Raw genomic sequence first — 19,020 nt, 5'->3', positions numbered from 1 at the left:
TGAAACTCATGTATTAAATAAATTCAATGCACACAGACTGAAGTAGTTTAAGTCTCTGGTTCTTTTAATTGTGATGATTTTGGCTCACATTTAACAAAAACCCACCAATTCACTATCTCAACAAATTAGAATACATCATAAGACCAATAAAAAATTTTTTTTAGTGAATTGTTGGCCTTCTGGAAAGTATGTTCATTTACTGTATATGTGCTCAATACTTGGTAGGGGCTCCTTTTGCTTTAATTACTGCCTCAATTCGGCGTGGCATGGAGGTGATCAGTTTGTGGCACTGCTGAGGTGGTATGGAAGCCCAGGCTTCTTTGATAGTGGCCTTCAGCTCATCAGCATTTTTTGGTCTCTTGTTTCTCATTTTCCTCTTGACAATACCCCATAGATTCTCTATGGGGTTCAGGTCTGGTGAGTTTGCTGGCCAGTCAAGCACACCAACACCATGGTCATTTAACCAACTTTTGGTGCTTTTGGCAGTGTGGGCAGGTGCCAAATCCTGCTGGAAAATGAAATCAGCATCTTTAAAAAGCTGGTCAGCAGAAGGAAGCATGAAGTGCTCCAAAATTTCTTGGTAAACGGGTGCAGTGACTTTGGTTTTCAAAAAACACAATGGACCAACACCAGCAGATGACATTGCACCCCAAATCATCACAGACTGTGGAAACTTAACACTGGACTTCAAGCAACTTGGGCTATGAGCTTCTCCACCCTTCCTCCAGACTATAGGACCTTGGTTTCCAAATGAAATACAAAACTTGCTCTCATCTGAAAAGAGGACTTTGGACCACTGGGCAACAGTCCAGTTCTTGTCCTTAGCCCAGGTAAGACGCCTCTGACGTTGTCTGTGGTTCAGGAGTGGCTTAACAAGAGGAATACGACAACTGTAGCCAAATTCCTTGACACGTCTGTGTGTGGTGGCTCTTGATGCCTTGACCCCAGCCTCAGTCCATTCCTTGTGAAGTTCACCCAAATTCTTGAATCGATTTTGCTTGACAATCCTCATAAGGCTGCAGTTCTCTCAGTTGGTTGTGCATCTTTTTCTTCCACACTTTTTCCTTCCACTCAACTTTCTGTTAACATGCTTGGATACAGCACTCTGTGAACAGCCAGCTTCTTTGGCAATGAATGTTTGTGGCTTACCCTCCTTGCGAAGGGTGTCAATGATTGTCTTCTGGACAACTGTCAGATCAGCAGTCTTCCCCATGATTGTGTAGCCTAGTGAACCAAACTGAGAGACCATTTTGAAGGCTCAGGAAACCTTTGCAGGTGTTTTGAGTTGATTAGCTGATTGGCATGTCACCATATTCTAATTTGTTGAGATAGTGAATTGGTGGGTTTTTGTTAAATGTGAGCCAAAATCATCACAATTAAAAGAACCAAAGACTTAAACTACTTCAGTCTGTGTGCACTGAATTTATTTAATACACGAGTTTCACAATTTGAGTTGAATTACTGAAATAAATGAACTTTTCCATGACATTCTAATTTATTGAGGTGCACCTGTATGTGCATGTGTACTTGCACACAAAGGAACACCACAAATGTGATAATATAAGAGTTAAGAAAAATAATTTCTGGTTAAACATTAAAACAAAATAGTGTGATAAACAGGACAGAAAATTGTATGTATGGTATTTAATATAGTAAAAATATAAATATATTTTATATATCATTAAAATCATACAAAACCTGTTCTAGTTACTAGAAATTAAGTTGAAAAAAATCTAATGCAATATATAGTGATAATATATGGATTGAATGAGATTCATAAACCATTTAAAAGGGTCGGTCATTTTGGCCTGGAAACACAAGGAGTGGTAGCCAATGAGGAACACAGAACAAGGGTTAAGGATGTTTGGATATTTTGATTGTTGACTGAAGTATAGAAAAAAGTATGTAAGAGCTAGAACTTTCACCTCCATCTCTGTCTAATCTTTGACTCAATTGTGGCTCTAATAACAAGGTAAAGGGATTACACTCTTCCATCCTCAAAAAACTCATCCATTTCACCCCTCGCTCAAAAAATGATTACAGTTTCCAAGGCAACAGTTCCACCATGTCTCCATGGCAGTGACAATGTCCTCTTACAAGTTTTTGTCAACACTATGGTCAGAGAGGAAAAAAAAGAAAGGCACCCTGACCAATCAAGCCCATTCTAACAGAGGTAGTTTTAGAGCTGTTGGCTTCCATATCTGGTCTCCAAGTGTCCCAGAAAGAGAGAAGCAGAAGGAGAGAGGGGAGATCAACTGGAAGGCCGGAAGCCAGGTAAAAAGGACACCTTGCACTGCTGTAATTAAATCACTACTCATCAGTGACGGTGCAGTGATTTTCTTGGCTAGGACTGCTGCCAGAGTCACACTGAGACACACTCTTGCCTGCCCATACAACCACATCCTCTCACATTTCTGCTCTCTGGCACACACATATACTCACTCAGAATTTTCCTCTCACAAAAGCCCCTTTCTATCCCTCTCTAACTATGCCTCTCACACAGTCAATTTCAGTATTTATGGTGTCTCTGTCTCCTGGAAAACATACTGTAAGTGATAATGCACAATGAGCTGAGGTTGAACAGATCAACAGGGATCTGAGGTTAATACTGGGCGATATACTTGTCCTTTTACAATATTTGAAAAACAGTGGCCCGAAAAAGTATTTAAACACAACGCCACACTTCATAATGTACAGTATCAGGAGCGCCTGCAGCTGTACGGCCATACCGCACTGTGCGTACCATGAACGCGCCGACTGCCCTGAGAAATATTTACTCTCAGAATATTTCATCAATCATGAAATGTGTCCCGTATTTCTGTTGGTTGTTAAAAATAACTAGCAATGCCCAATTTGCGAATGAATAATTATTTTGAGCCGGTTCTTTTCAGTGAATTGGCCAAACAGGCTTGCAAAACGGTCTGAATCGATTCGTGATTCAGTACAATTCGTTTGGTCCGCTCTCTCACTGAATCATTTGGAGCGGGTTCTAACACAGTAAAACAGTTTCTGGATATTTATGAATACAGAGAACAAACAGTGCTGGATACAGTGGAAATGTACCAACGATCAACTGAAACAAAAGTCTGTCTTTTTGAGAGGCAACTTTGAGAAACTTGAGCTAGTGCTGTGTCATGTGAACAAGAGGCTGTTCAAACTGAACGTGTTTTTGCATCCGCTCGCTCTGTTTTTCAATCATTTACCATTTAAACATTCGCTAGATTGATGTCTTTTGAAAACTGTGTCACGTTTCACTGTGTTTTTAGCATCACTCACGTGAGCGCTGCATTTTTGGACGCTGTGTCAAGTTAAAAAGAACTTCAACTGATAAAAACGCATCTCGAGACACCTGCATTCTGCTCTGTTCGTTGTGGTGCATTTTGTTTTTTAGCGCGAAAATGCTATTGAGATGCTATTATTAAAACGTCTGTCTTAACATTCTCATACTTAAAAGGAAAGATCACAAAACTAGTCTAATGACAGTCTTTAGGAAACTTAAAAGCCACATAAAGACAGCATTAAAGTGTACGTTAAAATTCACATCTAGAAACATAGAAACACTTTTCTGTACTTAACTTAAATTTTTGCAAAATGATTTTCCATAAAATGATGTAGTTCAGCAATTTTCATCTCACCTTTGCTTTTTCTGACAATATTGTTTAGGTTTTGCAGATGCTATTTACCCTGATAGATGCTATTTGCACCCCTAATTAAATACTTACATACATTATAAGGCTTCACTACAGCGTGTTTATTGTGTTTATTTAGAGTCCCACAGACACACTACACAACCCCTTCCCCTAAACCTTACCCTAAAACTTTCCTTTACAAAAATAAACCATGTTTTTACTACAGTAACCAGAATCACCATGGTATTTTGTAGTAAAATCATAGTAAACACAAAATTAAACATGGTTACTATATGAACACCACATTACTGATGTAACATCATGGTAAATTGCTTTTAAATTATGGCTTCCGCCAAAGAAAAAAAAAAAGAAAAAGAAAAAAAATAGAAAGAAAAAGAAAAACATGGTTACTATGATATTATTATAGTAAAGCCAAGGCTAATTTTACCTGGATCAAACCTTTCTCTCAACTCCCAGACCTTCTCCGTGATCAAATCACTGTGAAGAAATCAACCTTTATATTACTTTTTATTTATTATTATAAGTAGTCATAAAGGAAATATTAAGAGTGAAGACAGGAAACAGAATGGGAAAAAGTGGGACAAAAGGCAGAATCGAACCCAGGTCATCCGAAAGAATCACATCCACCCCATCTTAACACCCCACGCCACTGCAGCAATACTAGGGGGTGCAGTTTCTCTTTAATTTCTGTGTTTCCACCAGACTATTGGAGTGCAAATAGCCATGATGTGTTGCAGGTGCTACTTACAACTAGTGGCAAAAAACCTCATCTGTTTGGGAGAATATTTAACTCACTTTTAGCACAACTCAGTGGACATTTCAACTCGGAACTGCCATGATACATGTAAGTATCCTCCTTGTATCCTCCTTGCCCGTCTTTTAACTGTTACAGTGGTGCTGAAACCCAGGAAGGAGGAGGGATGCGCTGTCACGGAGTCCTCGCCGCTGCCATCCACCAGGGGACGGAGGGGTAGCTGCGGCCGCCGAGAACCGGAGGAACCACTGCTGTCTGCCGAGAAGAGGAGGAGCGGTTCTGAACGGCAGGGACCGGAGGGCTCGCTGCTGTCCACCGAGGGAGGCGCAAGCTGCCGTCTGCCAGAGGGCAGAGGAGCGATTGAGGACCGGGCGAAAGCATGTCCGGGAGCCAGCGAGCAAGTTCTTCTCTCTCTCCTCTCTCTCACTGTGTGTCTCCGCTCACCCTTTCCCTCTCCCCACGCCTCCCCTCGTCTCTCCTCCCAGGTTCATAAGAGGCTTGTGGACCACCGGCTGACAGAACGGCCTGAAGGGCAGCATCTCAACATCCCCCCCCCCCCCCCCCCGAGTTAGTCAGACCGGTGGGGGCCCGGCCTGAATCGGGAGGGGGACAAGTGTGACGTGGGGGATGGTGTGGCCGGGCAGCGAGATAAGGGGCAGCCAGAGATGTCGGTTAGAGAGAGAGATGCACGCGGCCACGTTGCATATGTGTCTGTTTGTCTTATGTTGTTTTAAGTTGAGTTTTACATTAAACCTTACGTTTACTGTTCAGCCGGTTCCCGACTCCTCCTTGCCCATCCTTTAACTGTTACAGTTACATTGCCAGCAACATCATTGCAAATATATAATGAAAAGTCGATACATTACCTATCCCTTGCTGGGGTAAAACAAGTTTGCCTGTAAGTGACAGAAAAAGCCTCAGCCTGGTTCAAGGTTACCATACCAGGTAACAAAAAAATACTCCATATATGACTGCTGCACCCTCCAGCAATGCCCCAGACACAATATACAGAAAATAATCACACTGAATGCATGATGAGTCCGCATATTTTGTGATGTACATTTTATTTCATTTTTTTTTTTTTTCTTCTTCTAAAGAAGAGATCAATATTTCCTATGCTGCTTTCAGGCAAAAAAAAAAAAAAAAAAGGGAAGAAGAAGCTAGGGTTTACGAAGTCTGGCATCTAGAAAAGTGACCTGAAATTAACTGACTTTGGGAGATACAGTGACCAGGCCATCTCCCTTTGATGACACAACAGAAGCCTCAGCACAGACGTCGGCAAGATATTGTACTGGTCGAGACACCTTGGTGAGGCTGATATTCTCCTGCATACAGAGCAGTCTACCTATGGATTGAGCCCGACAGTTTTCCAAGAAGAAAAGATTCAAAGAAAACAAAGAGATACAAACATGAAAAGAGAGAGTATTTTTTCTCAGGTATTTGTCAGAGGAGACTATCACGAAGCTGGCACACGCTTGGGATACACTTTGGGAAATTGCTAGTCACACACATACACATGTGCACATGAAAGACTAGCGTTAGGCCCCCACTGATTTGTTCGATGTACACATACCAACTGAAAATCATGCTGAGGCACATAAAGCCATTATGCTACATAATTGCTTTGCGCTCTCTAATCCTTGGTCGCTAATCAATGGCATCATTCTCCTAGTTGCCCCATACTGTTCTCATGGAAACACAGTGGCCGATCCTTAACACACATGATGGCACTGACAAAAAACTTGCAAAAACAATTTTAACTCATTGTCAATAGAGCAAATGCCCATCAATGGGAGAACTGCACTCTAATGCACACAAAAAGATGTACCTAGACACTGTCTTGGTTCATTCCAAGGTTGTTTCCTGCTCTTACCTAATCATCGTAGGGAGTTTTTACTTGCACTGTCAAATTTGGCTTGAGAGAACCAGAATCCAGTATCAAAACAAAACCCAGGGTGAATTGTCAGAATTAAATAACATCAACAACTTCACCAAATTCTAAAACAGAACCAAGAACAAAAATAAATATTAAGAATCAAAATCAAATTATTCAAATTCTGAACCATGAGGTCAAAGTAACATTCCACTGGTTCACTAAAGTTCACAGTATATTGAAACAATTTACACAATATACAATGGCTGAATTTTTTAATAATTATATTTACAATGATTTCCACTAGCCATGCAACTTTAATCATGTAATCAGATTCCTACCTTTCAAAACCTTTACAGTTCTTTAAACAGCCAACTTGTGGGTCCATGTAATAGACAAGCTCCAGTCCTGCACCTCTTCTCTGCCAAATGCTGTGTTCATCTGCTAAAACACTTACATTCATTTAATTAATTATAGTCAAGCAACTTGTTATATCACCTCTTTAACTTGTGAATTTTAGTGTTAGGTGCTTAATGCCTTGGAAATGCTAAAAATAAATCTGCCATGTGCGCTGTGGGAACAAGTTTGGTTTATTTCAGTTTATAAAAGCCCCACGCTGTTACACTAATTGAGTCCCCCCTTTGCATCCTCTGCATTTGTTTCTCATAAAATTGTTTTTAATAGCATTTGTTTCTCTTTCTTAAAAGTTACATCTAAAAAACATCTAAACATCTAAAAAAAATTTTTTGAAAATTGTAGAAAAAAATCTAAACACATGCACACAAAATTAAAGGGATAGTTCACCCAAAAATGAAACTTCTGTCATTTACTCATCCTCATGCCATTCTAAAGCCATATGGTTTTCTTTCCTAAAAATATTTGGCTGTCCAGCAAGATTTTCAAGACAAGATTTTCAGTGGATAACAACTTAAATTTCAGTCTGTTTCTCACACAAAGCTATCATATGGTTTCAGAAGACTTATAATATAGAGCACAAGTCAAATAGACTACTTTTATGATGCATAATGGTGCTTATTTTTGTCCTTTTTGGTGCTTGGCAGCCCCTAGTCTCCATCCATTTTCATTTTATGGAAGAAAGCAATTTGGACATTCTGCAAAACTTTTCCATTGATGTTCCATGGAAGAAAGTAAGTAAATGGGTTTAGAACAGCATGAGGGTGAGAAAATAATGATAGATTTTAACTAAACTAACTAACTAATGTTTACATGCAAGTCCGGGTTGCCATGCAACCTTGTATTCTTCAGTGCGAGTTCAGTCAACTTCGTTCACAAACAATCTTCCTTAATTAAGACCTGCAGAACGGAAATGTAGTAAGAGAAAGAAGCGGGTGTGCAATAGCTTGAAACATGAAACCTGCCCACAACTCCCAATTAAATGCTTAAATGTCATTATGTAATCAGGTGATGAGAACCTTCACACTTGAATGTGGTTTTTATATTCCCTATATCCTCTGCTGTACCCTCATGCATATTAATCACCAGATTTAAATCGAGACCTAATTTGTCTCTAATGGACTGTACAATGCATCTGTCATTATTTATGTTATTTCCTGCCCCCTCCCCCTCCTTCCCCCATTCTTTTTGGCAGGTAGAGAGCTGACACAGGAGTGTGTAATTAACTCACTAAGGCTGTAGAAAGCAGTGTAATCTGTCACCAGCCTGGGCCCAGGCAGGGTAACACAGCTTTACACACCTGACTGCCTCTCATTAGGAGCTATAGCATATGTGTGTGTATGAGTGTAAATAATTCAGCAACTCACACATAAAGGGATAGATAGCTTAAAAAAAAAAAAAAAAAAAAAAAATATGTCATCATTTACTCACCCTAATGTTGTTCAAACCCCATATGACTTTCTTCTGTGAAACTCAAAATAAAAAAATTATCAGAATGTTGACTGTACTCTTTTAAAAATAATGAAAGTAAATAGTGATCAAGGGCTTTCAAACTCCAAAAATGAGAAAGAGCACCATAAGAGTAGTCCATGACTTGTACGATATATTACAAGTCTTCTGAAGCCACACATCAGCTTTGTTTGGCTATGTGTCTCATAGCCAGTTATGACAACAAATTTAGATAAGTACATATTTAAAATTAGAAAAATGAGATTTGAGTGAGCTAAGGGAAAGATTTTCAGTGATTAACAACATAAATTTGTCTGTTCTTCATACAAAGCTATTGTATGACTTCAGAAGATTTGGAATATGTCATATCAACTACTTTTAGGTTACTTTTATGGTGCTTTTTGTCATCTTAAGAGCTTGACAATCCCTCGTCACAATTCACTTTCATTATATGGAAAAGAGCAGCTCGAACATCCCACCTAACATCTTCTATTGTTGTTTACAGAAGAAGAAAAAAATCATGACAGAATTTTAATTCATTCATTCATCTTTCTTAATTTCTCCAGTAGCACATCCTCATCAGTAGTCCAAAGTACGAGTGGCCTTCTTAGGATGATACCCATTAGCTAACATGAGAGACATCAGAGCACATAATTCATGCATTACATGCGACCGGACTTAAGCTACTTAAGCTGACTAATACACGGAAGGAAAGATCTTTGTGTTTCTCATTTCATCCTCTAGATTGGATCAGAAGTAAATTGCTTCCACCCATCCTTGCACAGAAGAGTAGCAAGGGAAATGCAGGAGAGAGAGAGAGAGAGAGAGAGAGAGAGAATTCTGCTGAGACCATGTTTAGTGATGCTGAAAGTCTAATTACATTGGGCAAGCCTGGTCTTAATGGGGTTTACACAGCAGCATGTGGAGTACAGGTAAGGGGGTCAGGAATTTCCATGCCTCTGGAGGTAGGTGCAAAGGAACCAATATGGTGGAATGTAGATCATGCAGTCGAAAAAAAGTTTCTTTTTGGTCTTACAAATAGATCTACACAATGGGTGGTAGCAAGCTGGTGGTTAGGGATTTGGGCTGGTGAGCCGCAGAACAGAAATTTGATATCTGGACGGGGTGACTCATAAAGTAGATTTACTGAGATATTCTATCATCATTATGCACTTAATTCAGATTGCTCCTAGAGGATTGTCCCTGCATTTAGTAAATTAATGAATGACTAATTATAAGTACATGAATTTGAATACATATTTATCCATATTTCCAGGCAGACACAAATATAGGGGAGATCGGGCCTAGATTCAGTTCTGTTCAGTTCAGCTGAGTGCCTTTATTATCCACAATGTGGAAATTTGTCTTCAGCTTCGTCATAGACAGTCTAAACTCCAACACATCACATAAAACAGCATAGAAAAAAAAAACCATAACAAATAATTTAAAAGTATTCCTTCTGTAGACATATTCAAATATCCACACACATATATACACACATACAATATACAGCTACATATTTAATAATCTGACAGCATTTGGCACAAATGACATCTGATGTTACTTTTTATTTATTTATTTAATGCTGGTTCAAAGCTGTCATAAATCAGTATAACTTTTGTGAATTCTGTCCCCCAAACTAAAATTCCAATATCATATTTTTGTAATAGCTCTAGAGTAAACAAGTGGTAACACCAGACTGGGAAACATTTAGGCAAGGGTCAACAATATAATGGAAGTAGATTTTAATAACTTAGAATGGGTTGTCATATTTTGTATTTTGTACAATTTAAAACAATGGTTTGATATTTTACTGCTACCATTTCCCTTTTTTTGTTTCATGAGAGTGTTTTTTTATTTTTTATTGAAGCCTTGAAATAATGTTTAATACACATTAAATACATATGTTTTCATTCCCATACCCCATACAGTATGACAACATGACCAACTAGCATTAAAGGTCAATATGTGTTAAAGGGATAGTTCCCTAGTAACCATTCCTTTAAAGTCTTCGCTACAAAACAAACAACAAACAAACAAACAATATATTAAACATTTTCACCGTTTCTTCCTGGGAAAAGAGATCCTAAAACTAAAGGTCAACAGAACGCAACAGTCCCCGCCCACTTTATCAGCCGAGTCGGTTCCAGAAGTATTTTTCCCATTCATTATTCCTAAAGACTTTTCATAAAATCCTTCATGGATTCTTCAAGTAGTTTGAGGGTGAAGGAAGACGACAAGCTTTCTTGGCCGTGGTTCTCTGATTGGTGGATCTTTCACTCCTGGGCCACAGGAAGTGTAGTTGTTCATCAGGAATGTCGCTATTCAACACGATTTAAAAAATATATTTTTTAAAATAACGGGGACTGATGGCTTCAACAGGTGCATATACCATCATTAAACAACCTCGGAGCCCACGGCAGGTCTGCCTTTAAAGGATTGTAAGTTATCGTTAAAAATCAATTTGTCTATGCAAAAACTGAAATGGATTTTTACTTCCAGAACCAAACAGTTGCACTCAATATGTGTTAAAGGGATAGTCCCCCTATAGGCATATGTACGATTTTCTTTCTTCTGCAGAACACAAAGATTTTTTAGAAAAACATCTTAGCTCCACCATATCGAGTAGGTGGCGATATGCCTGAAGAATTCTGAAACGCCAAACAAAAGAAGAATGTGGAAGTGAAAGTGGAGATTTATAGAAAAAAAATGACTTATGTACTGTTTTTTTATCCACACCTATTATATCACTTCTGAAGACATGGATTAAACCACTGGAGTCGTATGGATTACTTTTATGCTACCTTTAAGTGCTCTTTGGAGCTTCAAAGTTCTGGCCACCATTCATTTGCATTGTATGGACCTACAGAGCTGAGATATTCTTTTAAAAATCTTAATATGTGTTCAGCAGAAAACAGAAAGTCATACACATTGGCATAAGATGAGAGAATTGTTATTTTTTGGTTGAACTATCACTTTAAGTGAACTGTATCTCTTTTCCCGGGAAATAACGGTGAAAATGTTCAATATTTAGTTTTGTTTTGTTTTTTAGTTTTATTGTAGCTAAGACATTTAAGGAACAGTTTACCCAAAAATGACAATTCTGTCATAATTTACTCACCCTCATGTTGTCCCAAACCTACAAGTCTACCACATTTTATATCGGGACAAGTTGTCATATCACATGTCTTTAATATGTTGTCATTTTATACATTTCAAAACAGTGGTTTGAAATGGTTGCATGTTTCCTTTCTTTTTGCTGTTTTCTTCTTTAATCAGTGTCACTAAACAACAGGCCCCCAATGTAACAGTACAACCAATATAATGTGACAACATGCCCAGCTAACACTTAGTCAACATTTGTAAATTGAACTGTAGATTTTTTTTAGCCAAGACTTAGCCAAGCGAATGGTGACTAGCTAACATTCTGCCTAACGTTTCTTGCCTAATATCACTTTTTGTGTTCCACGAACAAAATACATCGAAATCATACAGGTTTGGAACAACATATGGGTCATTTTTGGATGAAATATCCATTTAAGGAATGAGCCTATACAGAGAGGTGCAGAAATAGTGTGACATGTACAACAACTTAAAAAAACAAAAAAACAATTTTCACCAAAGTTTTTTATTATTATTATTTCTTTTTTTAATTTTTTTTTTAATTTTTTTTATTGTCTTTAATTAGCTTCAAGCTAACAAGGGTCTGCATAAAGGTTGCAGGCATTAAACTCTCTCCCTGTAGAAAACAAAACAAAACATGGAAGCAGAAATTGTCCATTGGAGACACACAAGAAACATGCTGCTACTGATTTGAGCTTGTGTTTGACTCAAGGTAAAGTTATTAGGTTTGGGAGTCTGCCACCTAATCCACAAGTGAACCAAACCACAGAGCTAACTTGTTCAGATCACACCAGCTGTTGTACTTTATAGAATTCTACACAGCAGTCTCTCATGACTGGCAGATCGAATTATGGCTCGGCAGAGCAACACAAGCTAAGTGTGCCGAGAGTGTTCCCAGTCAGCATGTGCTCGGATTAATATGCATGAAAATTGAAACACATATACCTGATAATCATTTAAGCACCAGTCAAGGCTTGAAACAGCCAAATCCACTGAAATTCATGCACATCATGGACAAAGTAAATCTCTCTGCAGGAGTGTTTTATGAAGACTGGTGAACAATATGGAGTTGAGTTGACTATTTTTCCCATTAACACGGCAGGAGTCTTTTTTATTTACTTCATCTGAAATGTTCAAATTGAGTTTAAGGATGAAACACATGAAAGTAGAAGGATCTCAGAGCACTGGTAGGTTAAAGACATCACATTAGGATGGTTAGAAGTGGAAATGCTAAGGTCCTTTTGAACTTCTTATTCCCTACATTCCCTACGTTCCTCTTGGGCTATCAGGGTGTTCAAATTTTCCTTTCAAGTTCGACTCTTAAGGCAGATTTTTCCTCTCCCAGAATGTCTTATTATCTGTCTCTTCAAAATTTGTGTTAAGGTGGACCTTCACCTATTTACGTATGTACAGCTGGAGTAGAGTGATCTGTTTTGGTGATAACTTTGCTTACATGACCATTACATTTAATTCTGATCTATAGGGTAGATTTTTATTTTCATCATTAGGGTAGTGATTATCTTATATAAGAGCTACCTCTGTGAAGTCCTCCATACAAAGTCCAAAATACTGTGTTGTACTGTAAATCCAAAATTTTTTTTTAATTTAGAGGCTAGATTAATTTTTTTTTTTTATCTTTTTGGATGACAAACCATTAATTCATGTTTTTTTTGTTTGTTTGTTTGTTTGTTTTTTTTGCAGGGATTGATGAATATTTGGCTATTGAGTTGGCGTGAATAATTGTGGTTCACATAATGTTTGCAAATATTTCAGACATCCGTGTTATTTAGTTTGATCACATTTGATGAGAACAGGTATTGAATACAAAACATTTTTTCTTTACTCCAGCAGTCTGTTTTTACCATCTACTATCTGCTATTCCATACACTTGATTCCCAAGTTTAAGGAGCATTCTGAAGGCTAAAAGGGCTTTAAGATTTGTATGGCTCTTAATTGAAAATAGATTTGCCGAGGTCTTGGGAAAAGCAAGCCCATCACTTGGTGTTTGTTGTTTGAGAGCACAGGAACCAATTGATTGATCTGGTGTAAAACAAATAGACACACACAGAGGCATGGTTTTTAGAACAGAGGTTGACCTTAGAGAAAACAGAACACAAAGTACGTAGTATCTGCAGCGCTAAGACAAATCTCACTGTAAAATCACAGGCAAAATCTCATTGAGGAGATTAGAGTTTGCTAGAGTGTTCTAGGTGGTTGCAAGGGGTTCTGGGTCAAAAGAGGCCACTCCTGTCTCCATTGTGAAAGAAGCCTGGCTTCACCCCCACTCAGACACCCATTTGGGTCCCTCTTTCAATGTAAATACAGGGGATTCTTTTTAATCTATATTATTGTCTGACATGAAAATTCTTTGTAATTATTCATAGCAAAGCAATCACACACCTCTCCTAAATAGATATCATTCATGTCTGTATTATAGTACAAGCAGTGCAGGACTTGTTATATGGCAAAGTTTAATACATAGGGTATTTGGCAAGACCTAACACTAAGTACGAGAAATAGTAGTAGTGATGCTTGCCTTAGCAAGCTCCACCAATTAGAAAGGGGCAAAACTGAGTAAAATGGAAGGTACTGCAAATCAATACAATATATATATATATATATATATATATATATATATATATATATATATATATATATATATATATACATCTCTCAGATTAAAAAACACATACTCATCTTTGTCCATTCAAATGCATTGTCCGTTTATTAGCTTCGTCCACAGTGGTGCATTAGGCAGCACGTTGGCCATGAAGCACCGCTTGAGGCTTAGCCAGCTCCCCGGGGATCTTTCTATTTAATGATACTATCTGAACAGAGCCCTACGGAGGACACAACCTCCACCACCACCCTGCTTATGGATGCCTGGTCACCCTGCTCTCACCATGCAAAGATAGACTTCCTCACTTCCCCTGCATCTGGACTGGCAGTGGTTTTCTTTTTGGGGGGCCTGATGCAAGCAAGCACTTACAGCCTTTCTGACAATGAGGCAAACATTACATGAGACAGTGGATACTTCAGCTGCCTGACTCAATCGTGCTGACAGTGACAGTGACGAGGCTGAGACGCAGACAGAGAGAGAGAGATAGAGAGAGAGAAAGCATGCAGAGATGGATCCTCACCAAATACAGGCTCAGTACTAGTCTAGCCATAGAAAAAGACAGACACATGGTGTCCAAAGAAAAGAGTCTATGCTCTAAATTTAAAAAATGTAATAAAAGAAAATATGTTCACAATTTTTATTAATTAATAAAATGTATTTACTTTTTTGTACATTTGTTTTTTAATTGTTTATTTGTATATTATTATTATTATTATTATTATGTTCCCTTTTACGTGTCATTGCTTTTTGTGTATGTGTGTATTGATGATTTGGCCAATAAATCATGCCACTAAAGTCCTTTGAAATTTAAATTGAATTTGAAAGTAATAGAGAGTGAGAGAGAAACAGCTAGAATAAGAGGTGGAATTGCAGTGGCTGTGGCTCTGAGTCATGAAAACATGCAAGTATTCACCAAAATATGCTAATAAAAAAAATAAAAAAAAAATGCGCCTCCACACACCACCAAGGACACCCAAGCTCAGAAATTCGCCCTTCAAGCACGTTTTGTTTCAGAAGTTAATCACAGGAAAAGCGACTCCAGGGATTTTGTTTAACAGCCTGTTCCTTCATCTCCACTTGAGTCTAAATCTTTAAACACATCCACTGGACAGTGAGAAGAACACACATGGCTTGTTTGTCAATTTCAGAGGAAACAGAGGCGAATCTGAGCTTAATGAAGAGAGGCTCACAGCGAGCCTTTGAAGTCACTAAGCCAGCGAGGCCCTCTGCAAACACTCCATTGTATAAGTCTTATGATCTCTTCTCTATGATGAGGAGAATTCTCTCAAAGCTCATGAAAGGAAAGTGATGGTAATACTGAGGAATGTGTTTGAGTGTTGGTTAGAAGGTGGAGAGAGAGGAGTGAATGGGAGAGAGGGAGAAAGATTTGTGTAGTGTAGAGAGAAGAAAAACTAAAAGGGAAGAACACAGACAAACAATGTTTGTGTGTACTGTATGTGATATTACCTAAAACAAGGCTATATCTAAACATCAAATAAAAGCATAGGAAAGAAAAAAATCACAAATCTCTTTAGACTCTAGTTTCTCCTACACTATTAAAGTAAAACGTCATGGTTACTTGTGTAACCTCCGTTCCCTGATGGAGGGAACAAGACGTTGTGTCGATGTAGTGACACTAGGGGTCACTCTTGGGAGCCTGAGACACCTCTGGTCTTTGATAAAAGGCCAATGAAAACTGGCGAGTGGTATTTGCATGCCACTCCACCAGACATACGGGTATAAAAGGAGCTGGTATGCAACCAATCATTCAGGTTTTATGCTGAGGAGCCGATATATGGTCCGGCCATTTCAGTGGGTAGTTCAGCGTTGTGGCAGGAGGGACACAACGTCTCGTTCCCTCCATCAGGGAACGGAGGTTACACAAGTAACCATGACGTTCCCTGTCTATCACTCACTCGACGCTGTGTCGATGTAGTGACACTAGGGGTCCCTATACAAAATGCCACAATTGGCTGAACTGTGTTATGTGAACTGGCGGTGTGTGGTGGGCAGACTACTGTGTGCCTCATAGCCAGCACACCAGGTCGACACGTAACCTCCCCCAACATAGTTATGATTGTCGAACGGCCCTTTGGGGACAAGTCGACTACCCAAAAGATAGAGACAGGCTAACCCAGTCGTGGCCTCTTTTCCCCTTCTTTTTTTCTACTCCCTAAAAAAGAAGGGGGATTATCTGACTGGGCCGCCAGGTCTAGTCGGGGGGGTGTCCCTCCCAAAGGGAAGACACCACGGAGACCACACCTCGCCCAAAGAGAGGGGGGATATTTAAGTGGAAAAATACGTCACATGGTCTTTCCGACCATGTGGAGAGTCTTCAAGGTAGATCCTACCCAACGGGGGAGGAGATACTACAAACATGGAGACTGGGGCAGAGAGGCTCTGCCCAAGGAAGAAGCAGTTTGCCAACAGGGAAACGAACTAGCGGAAAATATATATCGCATGGGGTTAGCCTTACAGGGAACCACCACATGCGGAGCACCTCCGTGTTGGCCTTTCCCTCACCTTATTTGTTTTGTTTTTGTTTTGTTTTCCCCTCCTGTCTCCTCCCAGGTCGAGGAAGGCGGGGATGACCTGCTGGCAGGCGGGGCGCAAGGCACGACCCCCACCCCGGAGAGGAGGGGGGGATGTACGTCATGCCGGGGGCTCCCCGGCCTGAGGCAACGCAGGGAGGAATGTAGCGCAGAGGAGGGGGGGGGCTGGGCGGAATGACGGACGCCCGGACCCCCGGACCCCAATCAGCCTGATGAGGCGAGCGAGGGATAAAGGCGACCGAAGTCGGCAGAGAGAGAGAGAGAGAATTATGGGCAGCTGCCCTGTATGTGTTTGTGTGTCTTTTTATTTAATTAAATATTATTTATATTGTTAAGCCGGTTCTCGCCTCCTCCTTTCCCTTGTACCCCCTTTACACTTACGTAATGTTGTCAGGTTGATTCAGCCATATTAAATTATATTTTTGACTTATAAAAAAAAGTTAATTTACATGCTACTACTGTACCTAAAGCATATATTTTAGGTCACCTAAATTATTTTTACAGTATACAGTAGACAATCAAATTAACTGGATAGCAAAATAAGTCTTCTGCTATGAAAGAGCAACCTCTGAACAATACTATTTTCCTTTGTGAAGAAAACAGAGGCATTCCAGACCACTGGACTCCCTGAGACTTACAACATAATTCTTGTGAATCACGAGAACCAGCAAGTAAATCCCACTGTAAAGTGGAAGATTCTACCAAAGAAGGACATTGACCTCTATATAAATTGAATTCAGAATCAGAATCAGCTTTATTGCCAAGTATGTTTACACATTCAAGGAATTTGTCTAGGTGGCAGGAGCTTTCAGTGTACAACAATACAAAAACAATACAAAAACAGCAGCAAGACATAGATAATAATAAAAAAATAAAACTAATTATACACATACGTACAGACACACACATACATACATACACACATACACATGGGTAGTGCAAATCTAATACAATCTGTTATGTACAGTGCAAATACAAGTCTGTTATGTACAGTGCAAATGTTTCTTTGTTTTTTTTCTTCAGAGGAATGAAATGGCAGAAGAGGTTGGATGTGTTCGATAAATATAAGAAATACTAAACTGTGTATTGCACATAGTTATTGCTCAATGGGGCAGTTTAACTGTTCATGAGATGGATAGCCTGAGGGAAAAAACTGTTCCTGTGCCTGAACGGTTCTGCTGCTCAGAGCTCTGAAGTGTCGGCCAGAAGGCAACAGTTCAAAAAGGTAGTGGGCTGGGTGAGTGGGGTCCAGAGTGATTTTTCCAGCCTTTTTCCTCACTCTGGAAGTGTATAGTTCTTGAAGGTGGGGGCAGGGGGCAACCAATAATCCTCTCAGCAGTCCGAACTGTCCTTTGTAGTCTTCTGATGTCTGATTTCGTAGCTGAACCAAACCAGACAGTTATTGAAGTGCAGAGGACAGACTCAATGACTGCTGAGTAAAACTGTATCAGCAGCACCTGTGGCAGGTTGAATTTCCTCAGCTGGCGAAGGAAGTACAACCTCTGCTGGGCATTTTTCGCAATGGAGTCAATGTGGGTCTCCCACTTCAGGTACTGTGAGATGGTAGTGCCCAGGAACCTGAATGACTCCACTGCTGCCACAGTGCTGTTTAGAAAGCCTTAGAAATTACTTTCCTTGGTGTAACTTACGTAATGTTGTCAGGTTGATTCAGCCATATTAAATTATATGTATGACTTATAAAAAAAAGTTAATTTACATGCTACTACTGTACCTGAAGCATATATTTTAGGTCACCTAAATTATTTTTACAGTATTCAGTAGACAGTCAAATTAACTGGATAGCAAATTAAGTCTCCTGCTATGAAAGAGCAACCTCTGAACAATACTATTTTTTAGGAGAAACACCCCAACACTGACCCCCGTCAGTGTTGGGGTGTTTCTCCTAAAGTCCACAATGATCTCCACAGTTTTGAGCGTGTTCAGCTCAAGGTTGTTTTGACTGCACCAAACAGCCAGCTGTTCAACCTCCCTTCTGTATGCAGACTCATCGTCATCTCGGATGAGGCCGATGACAGTTGTGTCATCTGCAAACTTCAGGAGCTTGACAGAGGGGTCCTTGGTGATGCAGTCATTGGTTTACAGGGAGAAGAGTAGTGGGGAGAGCACACATCCATGGGGGGCACCAGTGCTGCTTGTACAGGTGCTAGAAGTGAGTTTCCCCTGTCTCACAAGCTGCTGCCTGTCTGTCAGAAAGCTGGTAATCCACTGACAGATAGACATGGGAACAGAGAGTTGGTGTAATATATTCTGGAGTATAGCTGGGATGATGGTGTTGAAAGCTGAACTGAAGTGAACAAAAAGGATCCTTGCATATGTCTCTGGTCTGTCCAGATGTTGCAGGATATGATGCAATCCTATGTTGACTGCATCATCCACAGACCTATTTGCTCGATAAACAAATTGAAGGGGATCTAGAAAGGGTCCAGTGATGTTCTTCAGGTGAGCCAACACCAGTCTCTCAAATTATTTCATGACCACAGTCGTCAGGGCGACAGGTCTGTAGTCATTAAGTCCTGTGATTTTTGGTTTCTTTGGGACAGGAATAATGATTGAGCGTTTGAAGC

Source organism: Myxocyprinus asiaticus, chromosome 40 (genome assembly GCF_019703515.2).
Source record: "Myxocyprinus asiaticus isolate MX2 ecotype Aquarium Trade chromosome 40, UBuf_Myxa_2, whole genome shotgun sequence".
Lineage (NCBI taxonomy): Eukaryota > Metazoa > Chordata > Actinopteri > Cypriniformes > Catostomidae > Myxocyprinus > Myxocyprinus asiaticus.
The sequence above is the reverse complement of the archived record's forward strand: the minus strand, read 5'-3'. Positions refer to the sequence as shown.